The 18,107-nt window shown below is 42.9% G+C and overlaps 1 protein-coding gene and 1 non-coding gene across 5 annotated transcripts in view; one reads left to right on the forward strand and one right to left on the reverse strand.

Moving 5' to 3' along the window:
* The window catches only part of PHACTR1 (phosphatase and actin regulator 1), a 522,692-nt gene that overhangs the window by 274,546 nt on the left and 230,039 nt on the right, over nucleotides 1-18,107 (reverse strand). The gene's annotated exons all lie outside the window — the stretch shown is intronic.
* Nucleotides 16,098-16,169, forward strand: TRNAC-GCA (transfer RNA cysteine (anticodon GCA)). The gene has a single exon. It is a non-coding gene; the product is annotated as a tRNA-Cys (tRNA).

Genomic DNA, 18,107 nt, shown 5'->3' on the forward strand with positions numbered 1-18,107 from the left:
CTGCGATCCAAAAATCTGCAAGCAATAAATGCTGGAGAGGGTGTGGAGAAAGGGAACCCTCCTACACTGTTGGTGGGAATGCAAACTAGTACAGCCACTATGGAGAACAGTGTGGAGATTCCTTAAAAATTGCAAATAGAACTACCTTATGACCCAGCAATCCCACTTCTGGGCATACACACCGAGGAAACCAGAATTGAAAGAGACACATGTACCCCAATGTTCATCGCAGCACTGTTTATAATAGCCAGGACATGGAAACAACCTAGATGTCCATCAGCAGATGAATGGATAAGAAAGCTGTGGTACATATACACAATGGAGTATTACTCAGCCGTTAAAAAGAATTCATTTGAATCAGTTCTGATGAGATGGATGAAACTGGAGCCGATTATACAGAGTGAAGTAAGCCAGAAAGAAAAACACCAATACAGTATACTAACACATATATATGGAATTTAGGAAGATGGCAGTGACGACCCTGTATGCAAGACAGGGAAAGAGACACAGATGTGTATAACGGACTTTTGGACTCAGAGGGAGAGGGAGAGGGTGGGATGATTTGGGAGAATGACATTCTAACATGTATACTATCATGTGAATTGAATCGCCAGTCTATGTCTGACGCAGGATGCAGCATGCTTGGGGCTGGTGCATGGGGATGACCCAGAAAGATGTTATGGGGAGGGAGGTGGGAGGGGGGTTCATGTTTGGGAATGCATGTAAGAATTAAAGATTTTAAAATTTAAAAAATAAAAAACTAAAAAAAAAAAAAAGAAAAAAAAATAAACTAAATGTTGTATGGCATACAGTGGAGATCAAACAGAGACAAGGTCTAGAAAAGACGGTTTCAGTGAAAACAGCCCGTTTATCGATCTTAGCGGCGTGCTCCCTCAATCTCTGTCCTTTAGTAACCGTCAGTTATTTTGTTCTCAGGGTTAAACAGATTCCACAGCACAAATCCTTGCAGACCTTATTTGGCTAGAGATTTCAATGTTTTAGGTTTATCACCGTAAAGCCAAGGGCAACTTTATAACTTTCCTGGGGTGTGGGTGCGAAGCTGTTACATGTAGGGATAAGGTAAAAGAAGGAAATCCCAGATAGCTGTCCTTTCAAGTTAAGCGTTTTGTTTGAATGAACTTCATGTGCATGTGTGAGAGAGAGAAGGAGGGAGGAGGGAGAGGAGGAGGAGGAGGAGGAGAGAGAGAGGCATGTGGTAGAGCAGAAAGAACTCTGGAGGAAGTATCAGAAGTTTGTTCTCGTTCAGTCACTAAGTTGTATCCGATTCTTTGTGACCCCATGGACTGCAGCACGCCAGGCTTCCCTGTCCATCACCACCTCCCAGAGTTTGCTCAAACTCATGTCCATCAAGTCGGTGATGCTCCAACTATTTCATCCTCTGTCACCCCCTTCTCTTCCTGGTCTTTTCCAGAGTTGGCTCTTCGCATCAGGTGGCCACAGTATGGCAGCTGCAGCATCAGCCCTTCAGAATACTTGGGTCCATAAGCTCGGTAATCCTGACGATGAATCTCTGAATGTTCAATGTCTTGGTTTCTTCTTGAGTCAAATGAGAGGTTGGAATTAGGTGCTCTAGAAGGTCTGTTCTTATTTTAAGATTCTAAGTTTCAGGTAGGTCAAATCTTGCCTAATATTCACCCAAAGAGTTTCACTTTTTAACCAGATTGACTATTTCCTTAAAGGGTTACACCTATACTTGGCTTTATCAGAATACTCAATATGCCGCTCGCATACTGCCTCTCAAAGGAAATCTAACAGTCAGCAATCCTGCTCTCTTGTGCTGAAATACAAAATGACTGAAGCTTAGGGATGCTTGGCCAGCCTCCCTCTTCCATCACCTTCTCCCCTCGTGATTGATTGCTAAGCCTCCTCTATATTTCATAGATGTTGGCAAGTCACGGTCTTAGAAATAAAGTTCAGAAGGGGAAGAATGAATTGGATTATCCTGTTCCTCCCATCCCACATATTTCTAAGAGCATATCTGAATACTGCAGCTCTTTAGGAAGCAAAGGATGATCCCAGAACCAACTGGCCCATTTTACACAAAACACTGGCTTTCACACTAAAGGAAAGACCCACAACGCAGAAGGGAAGGCTCTTGGTCCACTGAACCATGGATACTAAGTAAGCAAAAATGAGTTCCTGGTTAGTTACATTGTCACAGTATTATAATGCTTTAATACATTTTCCTTAAAAATGGGTAGGAGAGGAAATGTCACTGCAGATTTTCTATGTAAATAATATTAAAACATCTGTAATTTACCAACATACACCCTTTTCACTCTGGGTAGTATTTTGATGAGCTGTTCTTTCATGTTTCTGACTCTCTGTCACCCCAGGGACTGTAGCCCACCAGGCTCCTCTGTCCATGGAATTTTCCAGGAAAGAATACTGGAGTAGGTTGCTACTTCCTTCTCCAGGGGATCTTCCTGACCCAGGGATCGAACCAGCATCTCTTGAGTCTCCTGTATTGGCAGGTTCTTTACCACTGTGCCATCTGGGAAGCCCTCTTTAACGTTTAGCTGCAAATTTATTCTCTTGTCCCGTGCCTACCTCGAAGGACACAGCAGGCACACACGGCTAAGCATTATGGAACAATGGCTTGGAATCTCTGGAATCTTCATGGCAAGTTTATAAAGAACCAAAATATCAGACCGCCGCTTTCCCTTTTACCAGTCGACCATTTCTTTCCCATGCTACCCCTCACCTCTCGCACACATTGTGACGTAGTCAGCACCCCACCCATATCCTATTTCCATAATACGAAAGCTTTCTGGGCACTGGGAATGCCAGCAGCTGTACACAGAGGATTTTTTTTTTTTTTCTAAATAAAGGAAAAAAGGAGCAAGAAGTGCTGCAGAGATAAGACCTCAGACTGATGATGGAGACGGAGTCCACGAATACGCAGGTTCCAATCTCTCAACTGGAATAACTTGAAGGTGTGTTGCATGGCAGTAACTGGCCTGATAATAACTTTCATTGCCTTCCTTCTCTTTTCTGTCTTATTTCCCCACACCTCTACCAGTATTTCCTGAATGTACCTCTCAAACTACTGGTACTCAAAATCTTATCTCTGGGTCAACTTCTTGGAAACCCCAAACCAATATCTAACCCATGGCTCCCATAACTACTAAATGTTCTGAGCTTCTGAGATATTAGAACTGAAAGGCATCTCACATCCTATTAGACTACCCTGATTGGTTTGGCTTTCATAAAAAAACAAAAACAAAAAAACAAAAAAAAAACAAACAACACCTGAGATCCAGACAGACTGACCCCAAGGTCACCTAAGCAGTCAATGGCAAACTGCAAATACCTTGAGTCCCCCAGGATTCTATCAGAGAGTTAGGCTTAAACCTGGCTAAGGATTTAGGACAGTTTGGAACCAAAATACTACTTTTAGCAGAAGTCTGTCATGGGATTTGAATTGAAGAGAAGAAAAAGTCCATGGTGATATGCTGACTCTAAGAGACTAAAAAATTAAGAAGATGATATATTCTGTGCAGATGACAGGAGTTATAGAGAAAGGCATCATCAGTAGTCAAAGAGAGATGAGAATATACAGGAAAATCTTCCTAAGAGCTAAAGGAACAACCCCATCCTCTTCAACTCCCAAATTCCTACCATGCAATATTTTGAATGTACATCGAAAATATGGTAAGATTTCCCACCTTTGGGAGAACAACCGTTCCAAGCTCTGGACCCTTGGGTAATAGTAGGTAAATCCCCTTTGCTATACTCTGCTTTTGGTCAGTGGGGGGAAGGATTTGCTCTTTATCTTCTGTTGTAATTTGGTCCTTCACTTTGACAATTTCAGATGTTGCTGTAGGAAGTGAAAACTAGAGCAATAGATACACAAAACCTTTGAAAAACAAGACCCTGACCTTTTTAAAAAGTGCCTTATGAAGCACATAGTTGTCTTAAATGACACTGTAGAAGAGAAAGCATGCCTCAAAAAGGTTTATGAGCAAGATAAATACTATCCTACATGTGCGTTTGTTCTCATTTGTCCAAACATCCACGTTCCTTTAAAGTGAAATCTCTCTGAGGGCTTGACATATTAAAGTAATACTGCAATTTATTGACTAATAATACAGCTTCAAAGGAAAGTAATATTCTTAATGGCACCTCATCAAGTCTATTATTTATTTTATTCCTCTAAAGTTTCAAGAGACAAATTGGAGACATACAATTAGTACTATTTGATTCAAGTCTTGATTTTGGTTGTTATGAATAAAGAGCAGCTTTTCTGTTCAAGGTTAAAATAGGGAAGGTTACATTTATTCCAAGACTACAAACATAGGCTTCTAGAGTGGGAGTATGGTAGGCAGAATAATGCCTCTCCCAACTAAATTCACATTCTAGTCCCCCAGCCTGTGAATATGTTACCTTACACATAGAAGGGACTAGGGCTCTTGAGTTGAAGAGATTATCCTGGGTTATCCAGACGGGCAATGGAATCACAAGAGTCCTTATAAAAGGGAAGCAAGAGGGTGAAGTCGGAGAGAAAGGCCATGTGGTGACAAGCGGAAGTTGCAGGGGTCCCATCGCAAAGAAAGAACCAGAGGCCAAGAACACTGGTCTCCAGAAGCCAGAAAACACAAGGGCCTGGATTCTCCCCAAGAGCCTCTAGAAGGAACCAAGTCTAACTTTAACCTATTGAGACTGATTCTGGTCTTCTGATCTCCAGAACTAGAAAAGTATAAATTTGTGTTTCTTTAAGCCACTAAATCTGTGGTGATTTGTTACATCAGCAACAAGAAACTAATCCAAGGGGGGTGTGAAAGTATTAATGCTGACCAGTCTACCAAGTGCTTCAATCCCAAGCATCCTAACTGTCCCGATCTCAGGGAAGCAGGGTAGAATAGAAAGAGCAAAGCCTCAGATCAAACAGATCTACATCCCTTGAGTTCTGATCCTGGCTCTGCCACTTACTGTCTGTGTGCTTTGGGGAAGTTATTTCCCCTCTCTGAGCCATAACTGTTTCAGAGGTGAGGCAGTGGTTGTCTGCATTTCAGATCCGATAAAATTACATCTCTATAGCAACGGCAATAAATCATCCAGCTAGAGTAAAGGTACCAGCAGGTTGCCATGAGGTTTAAATGGGATGATGTGTCTAAAGGGTCTGTGCAGCATTTATCGCCCAGCCGACGCTCGGCAGAGGCCAGTTTTCTTAACCTCACCCCATCCTGCACAGCAGCGGTGTGTATAATCCTGTAGGGAGCTTGCCAAAATGCAGGTGGTGCACGAATCTACACCATCAATACCTTCCCACCTCACCTGGGAAAGCATCAAATCTTCTTAGCAGGGTTTGCAAGATGCCTTTTTAACAGCTTTATTGAGACATAATTTATATACCCTAAAATCCATGCATTTTAAGCATACAATTCAGTGAATTTCAGTGTATTTACACAGTTGTACAACCATCACCACAATCTAATTTTTAAATATTTTCAACATCCTAAAAAGCAAACAAGTGCCCATGTACCATCATTCCTTGTTCTCGCCCTGCCCTACACAACCACAATCTGTATTTCCTCAGATGGATTCCAAATGCAGTTCGCCCTTGCTTCAAGAATATTCAAAATTTTAACAAATAGACACCCATGAGCTTATTGACCATCACGTCAAAATTCCACATCAGCTTTTCTTTTCTCAAAAATGAAAACAGGGTCTACCTAAACAGTTTCCCTGAAGGGAACTGGGTTTTATTGGTCAGAACTTCCAGTATTACCAGAAACTGAAATTTAAAGGGTACACTTTCAAATCATGATTTTTAAGGATGGACAAATTTAAATGCTCCCTTTTTCCTTCTCAACTCCCACTCCAAACCTCCAGTCTCAGTGGTGAGAAGACACACTGTTATAGAGATGCATATAAATGGACCCAAAGTCTGGGGCAGGGTGACAGGTAGGGCAGGAATCGACTCCCCTAGTCTACGGAAGCTGACTCCCAGCCCCCTTTCCTTTCCCTCCATACTACCTGGGCGTCTTCAGTGATCTGAGTGCCATATCCTTTCCATTTTGCTTACCCCAGGCTTCCCTGGTGGCTCAGATGGTAAAGAGTCTGCCTGCAGTGTGGGAGACCCAGGTTCGATCCCTGGTTCAGGAAGATCCCCTGGAGAAGGAAATGGCAACCCACTCTAGGATTCTTGACGGGAGAATCCTATGGATGGAGGAGCCTGGTGGGCTACAGTCCATAGCGTCACGAAGAGTCGGACACGACTGAGCTACTTCACTTCACTTCTTATACCCCAGGCTTCTAGGTGCTCTGGTGTATTGTTGCTGACGGGTGGCTAAAGTTGTCACCATGGGAGTGGGATCCTTGGGGATGAAGTTGGGCAAGAAATTTCTCACCAGGAATGTAGTGTGTGTTGTAAGTGATAGGGTGGCCAACTCTGCATCTGTGACAGACTCTGAAATCGAAGTACTGACCGGAACACAGGTAAAGTGTGGTGTGCAAAGAGGCCAAGAGATGAGTTTCAGGCCCCAGGGTACTGGGAGCTGCGGGCAAGCACTGGAAATGCTATTGGAAATTAATGAAATCAGAAAGGAAACAAGTGAGAGGGAGACAGGCTGGGACCTGAGACCCTCGGATGCAACGCTTCCAGGAGCAACAAAACACCAAGAAACTTTAAGGGACTAAAAAATAACTGCTTGCATGGGCAGTTGGGTGGGATTGTGGACAAAAAAGATACAGAAAGACAGAAAAACCCAACTGCCACTTCTGAAAAGCCATACAAAAGCAGGTAAGGAACGAGGTTGCCCTCCCTCCCCAAAGCAAGCAAGCATGGGAAACTATTTGTTCTCGATCTCTCATGATCAATTTCTATTGATTGAGGAAGCCGAGAACCCTAGTCAGTAACAAAATGGATCCCAAAATATTTCCTCTAGCACTAGCCGGTTAGTGCTGCTCACCCAGGAACATGAGCTCACTGAGTTAATTCTAAGGGAAGAGCCCCTAGAGGACGGCATGGCAACCGGCTCCAGGATTCTTGCCTGGAGAATCCCATGGACAGAGAAGCCTAGCAGGCTACAGTCCATGAGGTCACAGAGAGTCGGACAGGAGTGAAGCATCTGAGCACACACACACACGAGCCAGGGTGGAGAGCACAGGGGCTCACATCAGCGGATGTGCTGCACGGAAGAGCGTGAAGCATCTCTTCCTGCCTGTCCCAGCCACCTCCTTTCTGTTCCCCCTTCTATTGATTGTTACCACACAGTTTCAATTCATGGAGACACGGTTAAGAAGACAAGTTTTGCAATGATCATTGTGTCCATTATTCTTAGATTCATGCCCATGAACTACTCATAGCATAAAAAGAGCAACATTTATATGGCATCCAAAATCTTCATGCTTTATTAGCCTGTCATCATAATCAGTTCAGTTCAGTCACTCAGTCGTGTCCGACTCTTTGCGACCCATGAATCACAGCACGCCAGGCCTCCCTGTCCATCACCAACTCCCAGAGTTCACTCAGATTCACGTCCATCGAGTCAGTGATGCCATCCAGCCATCTCATCCTCTGTCGTCCCCTTCTCCTCCTGCCCCCGATCCCTCCCAGCATCAGAGTCTTTTCCAATGAGTCAACTCTTCACCTGAGGTGGCCAATATTGCTGGCCAAAAAACTGAGGTGGGAGAAGCATGGCTTTGGGGCAGATTAATTTAACTTCTAAAACAGGCTGGGCACTTAGGTTCCCTTCGTTTGGGTTTAACATTTAAGTAGCTTGATACAGTTATTAGGCAAATTGCTTCTGTATCCATCTACCACAATAAACAAAGATACATCCATTTCTACTTTGCCATAGATTTTTATTTTTAATCAGAAATGAGAAGAGAACTTCAGAAGAAACAGCACCTGTTGGCTAATTACTGTGAGGAAGAGAAGTTCAGCATCAATTAGGCTACAAATGAAATAATTGTATTTGGCAGACAGTCTCCAACGTTTAAGTATACAAAATTTAATTACCCAGCCACACATAGCACATTCAGCTACTTACGGGTGCTTACGGGCGCACTTTGAAAGTGACTCATCCAAAAAGATCCACTGGGGTGCAGTTATAACCAGAATCATATGTTCCACAGAAGTCAGATTATGTTTATTTTATGCTGGGAGACAAGTGGATGGTAACATCTGCTCTTGACATCTTTAAAGCAAAATTTTGTGTGTGTGTGTGTGTGTGTGTGTGTGTGTGTGTGTGTGTGCAGGGTTCTGAGTTCTCAAATATATGTCTAAGTACTCAAGCATTTTTGTTGGTGTATCAATGCTGGTCGTACCCCTAGTTATATGTTATATCTGTAGCTCACTTATAAGAGTAAATAAGGAAGTTAAACATTTTTAAAAATAATAATTAAAAAAACTGTGTCAAAGAAAAGACAGTAAGAATGGAGAACCTCTGTGGGGGAGAGAATACAAGAGCAGTTGGTAAATTTTCAGAGCTAGATGCTAACTCTGTCTGCAGTCAACACAAGAGGAATCTAAAGCTTCTAACTCTCTTTTATCAGCAACATAGAAATAGGCACTTCAGCCTCTTACTAGAGAAGTCAAGTATGAATTCACCGCAGTCTGATACTCACCAAAGACTCCAGCAAGGCATCTGACTTTGAGAGAGGTGGCCTAGAAATAGGAACTCTGCTTTTCTAGGTTAGAGCATCTCAATGCTGGCTACAAATTTGAATCACCTGAGGTGCTTTAAAAACACCTATGCCTGAGTCCTAGCCAGCACGTCTGATTTAGAATTTTTCAAAGGCTTCCCTGGGTCATGAACCACTACTCTAGAACCTTGCTTTTCCAGCATTAGCATCTTCTGGAAGACTTAGAAACGCAGTACCTCGAGCCCAGCTCTAGACCTGCCTAATCAGCTCTTTAGCAAGATTCCCAGGTGATTCTAATGTATTTGGAAGATCGAGAACCGCTTCTAACAAGGAGGTTCCATGAGTTCTTCGTATTGTCAGCTCATCACAGAGTAGCACTCTCTGCTGAAATGCTTTCACTGAACCCAGCTTCTTGATTTGCCTGAAGATCAGTATAGTCAACAGTCTCCATTACACAATTCTCACCAAAGACGTTTTCCCCATGATACGCTCAATATACTTTAAGCAATTGCATTTAACTGTGCAATGAAAGTTCTCTCACATTTTAATGACAGAAAAAGCTCACGTCACCAGATGTGTTTAGTTCCTACTTACAAATCATTTTAAAGCCTGAAGACATTCTAATCCACGAAAACCTCTGAAAACTGTAGGTATTCTATATATGTTGGCTTGGTGGTACTCCTATTTTATAAACTAAATCTTGCGGAGGCCAGTTACAGAAACTACTTCATTTCTTCAGCCATGAACAATGGTCTATAGGAGTTTACACAGATCATATCCCTGTTAAGTCCTTGAAACACACCCTCAAGTAATCTGCTTTAATCTCTCCTTTCCACTCAACACTCTTGGGCTCCAAAATCACAGCAGATGGTGACTGCAGTCATGAAATTAAAAGATGCTTGCTCCTTGGAAGAAAAGCTAGGATAAACCTAGACAGCATATTTAAAAGCAGAGAAATTACTTTGCCAACAAATGTCCATCTAGCGAAAGTTATGGTTTTTCCAGTGGTCATGTATGGATGTAAGAGTTGGACAATAAAGAAAGCTGAGCACCGAAGAACTGATGCTTTTGAACTGTGGTGCTGGAGAAGATTCTTGAGAGTCTCTTGGACTGCGAGGAGATCCCACCAACCCATCCTAAAGGAAACTATTCCTGAATATTCATTGGAAGGACTGATGCTGAAGCTGAAACTCCAATACTTCGACCACCTCATGCAAACAGTTGACTCATTGGAAAAGAGCCTGATGCTGGGAAAGATTGAAAGCAGGAGGAGAAGGGGATGAAGAGGATGAGACGGTTGGATGGCATCACCGACTTGATAGACATGAGTTTGAGTAAGATCTGGGAGTGGATGATGGATAGGGAAGCCTGGCGTGCCGCAGTCCATGGGGTCGCAAAGAGTCGGGCACGACTAAGTGACTGAACTTAATTGAACTTCTACTCAATGGTGAGCCAGTGGTGAGGACGGGGAAGAGTGTAATGGTTCTCCAAGTGGGGTCCCAAGACCAGCAGCATCAGCTGGGCACTTGGAAGAAATACAAGTTGTCAGGGCACACACCCAGACTGACTGAATCAGAGACTCTAGGGCGGAGCTCAGTGGGAAATCAGAGACTCTAGGGGGTGGAGCTCAGCGGGAAATCACTGAGGCCCTCAATGACTCTGACATATGGGTAGTCTGAGAACCCCAGGGAGCAGTCAGTGTGAGGTGGGCTCAGAGAATCTTCATTTCTAACAATTTCCCACTTTAAACTGATCAGGAAACTTACTTTAAGGGGCTTCCCTGGTGGCTCAGAGGGTAAAGCATCTGCCTGCAATGTAGGAGACCTGGGTTTGATCCCTGGGTCAGGAAGATCCCCTGGAGAAGGAAATGGCCACCCACTCCAGTACTCTTGCCTGGAAAATCCCATGGACATAGAAATGTGGAACCACTGAGGAAGAGCAATGAGAGAAAAAAAAAAAACAGCATAAACATTATGTAAAGCCCTTCTAAGAGGTTTAAAAAAAATTCTTGAGAATTTTAGTTTATTTTTTAAAAACTCCAAAATAAAGAGAAAAAGTGTTTTCCTATTAATACATACAATGGCTCCTTTGAAGCTGCTGTTTTCTAAGAAATTCGACCTTTGGTTTGTAAGGACTAAGATCTTAACATAATTTTGGTAGAGAAGTTACCTCCTGAATTATCATTTAGCAAACGGCCTTCCCTGGTGGCTCAGACAATAAATAATCTGCCTGCAATGTAGGAGACCCAGGTTTGATTCCTGGGTCAGGAAGATCCCCTGGAGAAGGGAATGGCAACCCACTCCAGTTTTCTTGCCTGGAGAATCCCATGGACAGAGGAGCCTGGTGGGCTACAGTCTCTGGGATTGCAAAGAGTCGGACATGACTGAGTGACTAACACACAAATGGAATATGGTGAAAAGGGCATGAAAGAGAATGAGTTTGAGTGGAAATCATGGAAGCGTACAGTCACCTTCCCTCTTCCTCTTGGGTTATCACCCCTGAAGGATTTCTTTATTTTTAGTGAGTGGAGACTCCACAAAGGCAATATGGAGAGCTCTGCTCAGGCATCTGCTAGCTCTTGGCAAAACAGGGCTTCCTGTTTTCAAGATAATGTTTTAAAATGGCTCATAAAAGGTTTCTTGGACATAACCAGTCCCTGCAAAGCAATATTTTGATGATTAAACTATAAATAAATCAGAAACATATGGAGCTAATTTCCCTGGGGTTTGGCAAAACACTTTGGACTTTATTCCATCCAGAATATTTGAAGGATGGTTTCAAGTGTTCGTGGAATCAAACATGGCTTCATGTTTTCCCAGTTCCCTTTCATGCCCTGGCAGTTTAAGAATAGGACCAAGATTCCTTAAGGTTTCTTTTTCTTTGCCTTTGTTCCGAAATTACCAGATCTCAATACAAACAGAATTTGCTCACCTAAGCGTCACAGTTGACTGAGTATATGGAACAGTTCGCCAGCAGTATTGAAACCCTCTCTGGGTTTCAGAACAGTTCAGGAGGTTTGTTTCTAATTTACAAAGGAAGGGTTTCAGACTTGCGTTATTTCAAAGAATAGCAGCTCCTTTGTAGGTGAACTCTTTCCCACTTACCTACAGAGATTCAGGCTATCTGTTCTTACAACATCCAGCCTTTGAACTCTGTGAGCAGAAATGTTTTGATGGAGTTCACAGCCCTGGGAGGCATCTTCCGTGTGGCCAGAGAGAAAGCCCACCTTCTCTATATCTGAGGGTGCATTTTAGAAAGAGAGCCGGAGCCTGAAGATTCTGAGAGGAGTTTTTTTCCCTATTAGATGCTGTTAATATGTTTGCTTGTTTGCTTTTTAACATAATAAACAGCTCTGGCACTTTTTAAAAGAAAGATTCTGTTTTTGGAAACTATTCTATCTCCAGGCACAGTACTACTAGGAGTCCTGTGGAAATAACCCTTAATACCTAAGTGTTAAGGGAAGGGTATAATTTCTTAATATCACAAGGACATAGGCAAATGAGTCTCGGTGATACAGATTTGGGAAACTTAATGAGAGACTCTATATCTTTAAAAATGTTCAAAGGTATCTGATATCCAAGATGCAACGCAAAACAAGGAGTATGTCATTTTATGTCAGGTTATTCAAATCTAATACACAAACAGCATAATCATATTTCCTCTATTAATGAGAACATCTGTAAATAAACCATAACACTATTAGTGTGAAATGAAAAGAGTGATTAGAAGAACAATTCTTCCTTTTTAAATTGAAGTATAATTGACTTACAATATTATATTAGCTTCAGATGTACAACATGGTGACTAATATTTTTATACATTGCAAAATAGCCACCAGGATAAGTCTAGTGACCATCTGTCCCCATGCAATGTTATGACAATATCATTGACTACATGCCCCATGACTCATTTGTTTTATAATTGAAAGGTTGTACATTTTCATCTTCCTCATCTTTTTCACTCATTGCCCCACTGCTCTGGCAACCACCAGTTTATTCCCTGCATCTCGGAATCTGTTTCTGTTTTATCTGTTCATTTGTTTTTTAGAGTCTACCTGTAAGTGAAACCATGGGATGTTTGTCTTTGTCTGTCTGACATTTCACTCAGGATAGTACCCTCTAGATCTATCCATGTTGTTACAGATGGCAAGATTTGATTCTGCTTTATGCCTGAGTAATATTCGGAGAATAATTCTTAAGTAACATATATTACATTCTAGGAAACCTTGAAATGTTCAAACTTTTAAAATTAAATAGCACAATATAACATAAAGTGTTCAATTTCTGCACCTACCAAATAACTTTACCCCCTTGCAACATTAAAAAAGAAAGAAAGAAATCTAAAACCTCAGAGAGAAGAAGAGCATTCTTGGGGGAGAGAAGAATTTGAGCAAAATAACATGGAAAGTAGGAAACCACGCAGTGTAAAGATGGGATATTGGAAAAATTAAAATTAAAAAAAAGAAACTAGAAAACAAGATAGGGTACTATTACCATTAATGGAGCTCTTTCTCCAAGATCTTAAACCACAAAACTTGTCTCTGTAATTACAACTTCCAGGGTCATTCTGCCTGGGTCTGAAACCTCTGCTCTGTTTTTTATAAGCAGGGAGTCCTTGGGCAAGTTACTTTCCTTCTTTGAGCCTCACTGTCCTTATCTGTTAAATGGACATAATAATCTCTGTCTTATAAGGCTTTTGTGAGGATTCAATGAGATCATTCAGCTAGACCCTCTTAACAATATCTGGAAAATAGTGAGTGCTTCAAACATAACTGGCATGTCTGTTTTCAAGCCCGATCTTTAATCCCAGTTCGAGAGATAGTGAAAGATAGGGAAGCCTGGTATGCTGCAGTCCATGGGGTCACAAAGAGTCGGACACAACTAAGCGACTGAACAACCACAATAATCACCACATTATTGTAAACTGGTTTTGTGCCTGCTACTACACGGCCTCGGACAAGGTCATTATCTCTTCCAACCCCAGTCTGCATCTTTGTGGAAAAGTGATTCCCAGTGTCTTTCTGATATGTGCGGTAGATCTATGAAGTCACCGTACATACTGAATTAGTGAAACGCTGAACTGCTGTTCCTAGGGGAGTATAGAGTTAGGTTTCTGAGGCTCCGCTTCCAATGGTTTCATCAACTGATCATTGATTCCTTGTCTTAGGTGTGTTTCTGTTTAAAGACCTCTTGTGTGTGTGCAAAGCCACTTCAGTCGCGTCTGACTCTTTGCGACCCTATGGACCATAGCCCACCGGGCACCTCTGTCCATGGGATTATCCAGGCAAGAATACTAGAGTGGGCTGCCATCTCCTCCTCCAGGGGATCTTCCTGACCCGGAGATAGGACCGACGTCTCCTATGTGTCTCCTGCAATGGCAGGCAGGCTCTTTACCACTAGCGCCACCTATATTGTTGATCCATTAACTTTGAACTTGTGGCCAACACCACAATGAGACATCTGAACAAGGCATGTGTAACACACACTCTGTCTCCACAAAGCACATCACAGCCCTCGCGCACTTAGGAACACCACACACTTCAGTACTACACATGGGGACTATTTTAAATAGCAAGGTCCCCACCAAAAAGCAACAACAACAACAAAAAGCGCAGAGCATGAGCCTAAACAGACCACAAAGATGACGCTTGTTTACAGTATGAGCTGAAAAGAACGGCAGCTAAAGGGGCAGCTGCGAATGGGGAGGGGGTGAGGTAGGAGGGGGCACCCCCACCCTTATCTGTGTACATCTGTGAATCACCTGCTCTTCCCTGACTTTCTGCTTCAAGCCCTTTCAGGCCTGTGAATTCAGAAAAGGCATCAGTTCCCCTCAGTTCCCATGTTTGTGTGGATATCTCAGCGATGAGCTGGGCTCCCTATTGCTTTCTCTGAAATCAAGGATCTGAAATTCAGAAAGGAAGTAATCGGTACATATCACTTACAAATCATCTTCCTCTCCACTCACAAATTCTGTCTGTAGAATAAAGAAAGGTGTGTGTGTATGCACATGTGTGTACGCTTCAGGCAGTCATGTCACTGAATATCATGGTTCCTACTGAATGGGACCTGGGAAAGTTGGAGACTGATTAGGGAGACAGTGAAAAGTGCACATGACCAGCTGGGCGCAGGAGAAGCTCACGTGGTGGGGCCAGTCTTAGATTTCCTTAAGGAGACAGAACATTGAAAGCAAGTAGAACGCTGAGCCCATGGAATGCCATAATACTTTTGACCTCAGAGGAGCATCCAATCCCAAACAATGTTAAATCCATCCTCCAGGAACAGCTGTCACCATAGACATGTAGCCCTGCCAGCAACAATCCGCTAGTTCTTTACAGAACACTCAGGTGGAAGTGAACAACACAAGGTCCTCGTTCTCCCTCTTAGCTGAAATATGCCAGGGAGGGCCAGCTTCTCTTGACTCTTGGCCCCTGTCTACCAGGCTGTCTTCCAAGGCATGATCCCCCTATGGCAATTAAGACATCATTTTCCTTTTGAGAGATGCCATCTTCTTTTACAAATCTGACAAATTCCTAGAACAAGAATATACCTTTTAATTGATAGGTGTTATGCAGATGGTGATTGCAGCCATGAAATTAAAAGACGCTTACTCCTTGGAAGAAAAGTTATGACCAACCTAGATAGCATATTCAAAAGCATAGACGTTACTTTGCCAACAAAGATTCGTCTAGTCAAGGCTATGGTTTTTCCTCTGGTCACGTATGGATGTGAGAGTTGGACTGTGAAGAAGGCTGAGCACTGAAGAATTGATGCCTTTGAACTGTGGTGTTGGAGAAGTCTCTTGAGAGTCCCGTGGACTGCAAGGAGATCCAACCAGTCCATTTTGAAGATCAGCCCTGGGATTTCTTTGGAAGGAATGATGCTAAAGCTGAAACTCCAGTACTTTGGCCACTTCATGCAAAGAGTTGACTCATTGGAAAAGACTCTGATGCTGGGAGGGATTGAGGGCAGGAGCAGAAGGGGACAACATGGCTGGATGGCATCACCGACTTGATGGAGGTGAGTTTGAGTGAACTCCCGGAGTTGGTGATGGACAGGGAGGCCTGGCGTGCTGCAATTTATGGGATCGCAAAGAGTCAGACATGACTGAGTGACTGAACTGAACTGAACTGATGGGGATGAATTATGTTCCACCCAAGTTAATATGTTGAAGCCCTAATCCCCAGTACCTCAGAATGTGACTGTATTTGGAGATGGGGCCTAGAAAGAGATAATCAAAACTAAATGAGATGAGAAGTCATCTCTGGTGGTCCAGTAGTTAAAAATCCGCCTGCCAATGCTGGGTACACAGGTTCAATCCTTGGTCAGGGAACTAAGATCCTATATGCCTCGGGGCAGCTAAGGCTGTGTCCTTAATGAAGATCCCTGGAGCCTCCACTAAGACCTGAGCCATCAATCAATCAGGTCATATGGGTGGGGTCCAAATCCAATAGGATGCTGGGGTGGGGGAGTTGGGGGGGGGGTGCTTCCCAGGTGGCTCAGATGGTAAAGCGTCTGCCTGCAATGCAGGAGACCCGGGTTCGATCCCTGGGTCGGGAAGATCCCCTGGAGAAGGAAATGGCAACCCTCTCCAGTACTCTTGCCTGGAAAATTCCATGGACGGAGGAGCCTGGTAGTCTACAAGCCCATAGGGTCGCAAAGAGTTGGACATGACTGAGCAACTTCACTTTCACTTTTTCACTTTCCTGATAAGAGGAAAAGGGACCCAGCGAGACAGTGACCATTTTCAAGCCAAGAAGAGAGGTCTCAGGAAACAACAACTCTGCCAACATCTCGATGTTGGGCTTCCAGCCTCCAGGGCTGCAAGAAAATAAATTTCTGTTGTTTAAGCCATCCCAGCTTACCCAAAATAGTGGTATTTTGTTACAGAATTCCTGGCAGACAAATACAGTGGTTACCGGTTATCCGCTAGCTATGGATTATCTAAAGTGATTTTCTTCTGCATTATTAAGAAGGAAACTCTGTTTCTTAGTAACACGGAAACTATATTAGGTGCTGCTCTATTCACATACTATTTCATTTACTCCCATACAACCTCCCAGGAAAGTACTTCACTATCCCATTTTACAGAGGAAGAAACCAAACCTCAGAAAAGTCAAGAAACTTGCCCAGGCTCACTCATTGAACAGATGACAGAAATGGGTTGAGACCCAAGTCAATCTGAACACAAAAGTCTTATTCTTTCTTTGAGGATGAGATTTTCAAGAGCTTCCCAATTTTACATCTTCTGACCAGCTGTCCCGTAAACTATTGAACTGTCCCAGAAGTGGACATCTGAACTGCAACTTGGCATCTGAACTGCATTTTCCAAACTCTCTTATACTGAAAGCACTTTCTCACACAAGTCCTTTGTAAGACTACAAGCCCTGGTTCTTGGTGTGGAAAACGTTTGTTATTTAGTCAGTCGAGTCTGACTCTTTGTGATCCCATGGGCTATAGCCCATCAGCCTCCTCTGTCCATGGGATTTCTCAGGCAAGAATACTGGAGTGGGTTGCCATTTCCTTCTCCAAGGGATCTTCCACCCAGGGACTGAACTTGAGTCTCTTGCTTGGCAGGCAGATTCTAGCCTGTGAAAAAGTAGGCACTACAATTTAGGCAGATTACCAAATTTTAAAGAATTAGAGAAGAAGAAAAATGCACTCAAAACTGAAACTATTCAGAGCATGGTGTTCTCTTCTGTGATTTGGAAGGCGCCGATGGCTCCTGCAGTGTCTGGAGGTCATCCTTAGCAAATTCCACCCTCATTATATTATTGAAGTGCAGAAATGCAGATTTCCAGCAAGTTTCAACCAACAGAAATCTTGATAAAAAAAGAACTCAGCGTGCTGACATTAATTATTTAAGTGGTGCTTCCCTGAGGGACTGACATGGCTTGCAAAAGGGGCTCCATAAGTCGTTTTCTTCTATTGTGAATATTTATAATATTATGCTATCGATCATATTTCCAAAGTGGGCTTTAATTAAGAAACCTCATTATGCTACGCCGTTTGGCTTTGTTGTCATTGTTTAGTCTTGTTTGTTGAGCATCAGAAGATGGTTGTCTGGCCACAACAGAGAGAGGAGTCTAGAAATTCATCATCAACTAAGTCTTTTCGATTCCCAAATACGCTACATAAGCTCAAAGATTTAAGAACCACTGACTTGGGAAGGATGGTGTGGGATGAACTGAGAGAGGAACACTGAGGCATATACATTAACATACGTAAAACAGATGTCAGTGGATTTGCTGTATGATGCAGGGAGCTCAGATCAAGTGCTCGGTGACAACTTAGAGGGGTGGGATGGGGTCGGAGGAGGTTGGGGTTCAAAAGGGAGGGGACATATGGGGTATGCCTATGGCTGATTCATGTTGATGAATGGCAGAAACCAACACAATATTGTAATTATCCTCCAATTAAAAATAAATTTAAAAAAGAAACCCCTGGCTCAAGATCATTTTTATTCTAGTACCCGAATATCCTTTTGCAGTGATAATT

Source organism: Ovis aries, chromosome 20 (assembly GCF_016772045.2).
Source record: "Ovis aries strain OAR_USU_Benz2616 breed Rambouillet chromosome 20, ARS-UI_Ramb_v3.0, whole genome shotgun sequence".
NCBI classification, from domain to species: domain Eukaryota; kingdom Metazoa; phylum Chordata; class Mammalia; order Artiodactyla; family Bovidae; genus Ovis; species Ovis aries.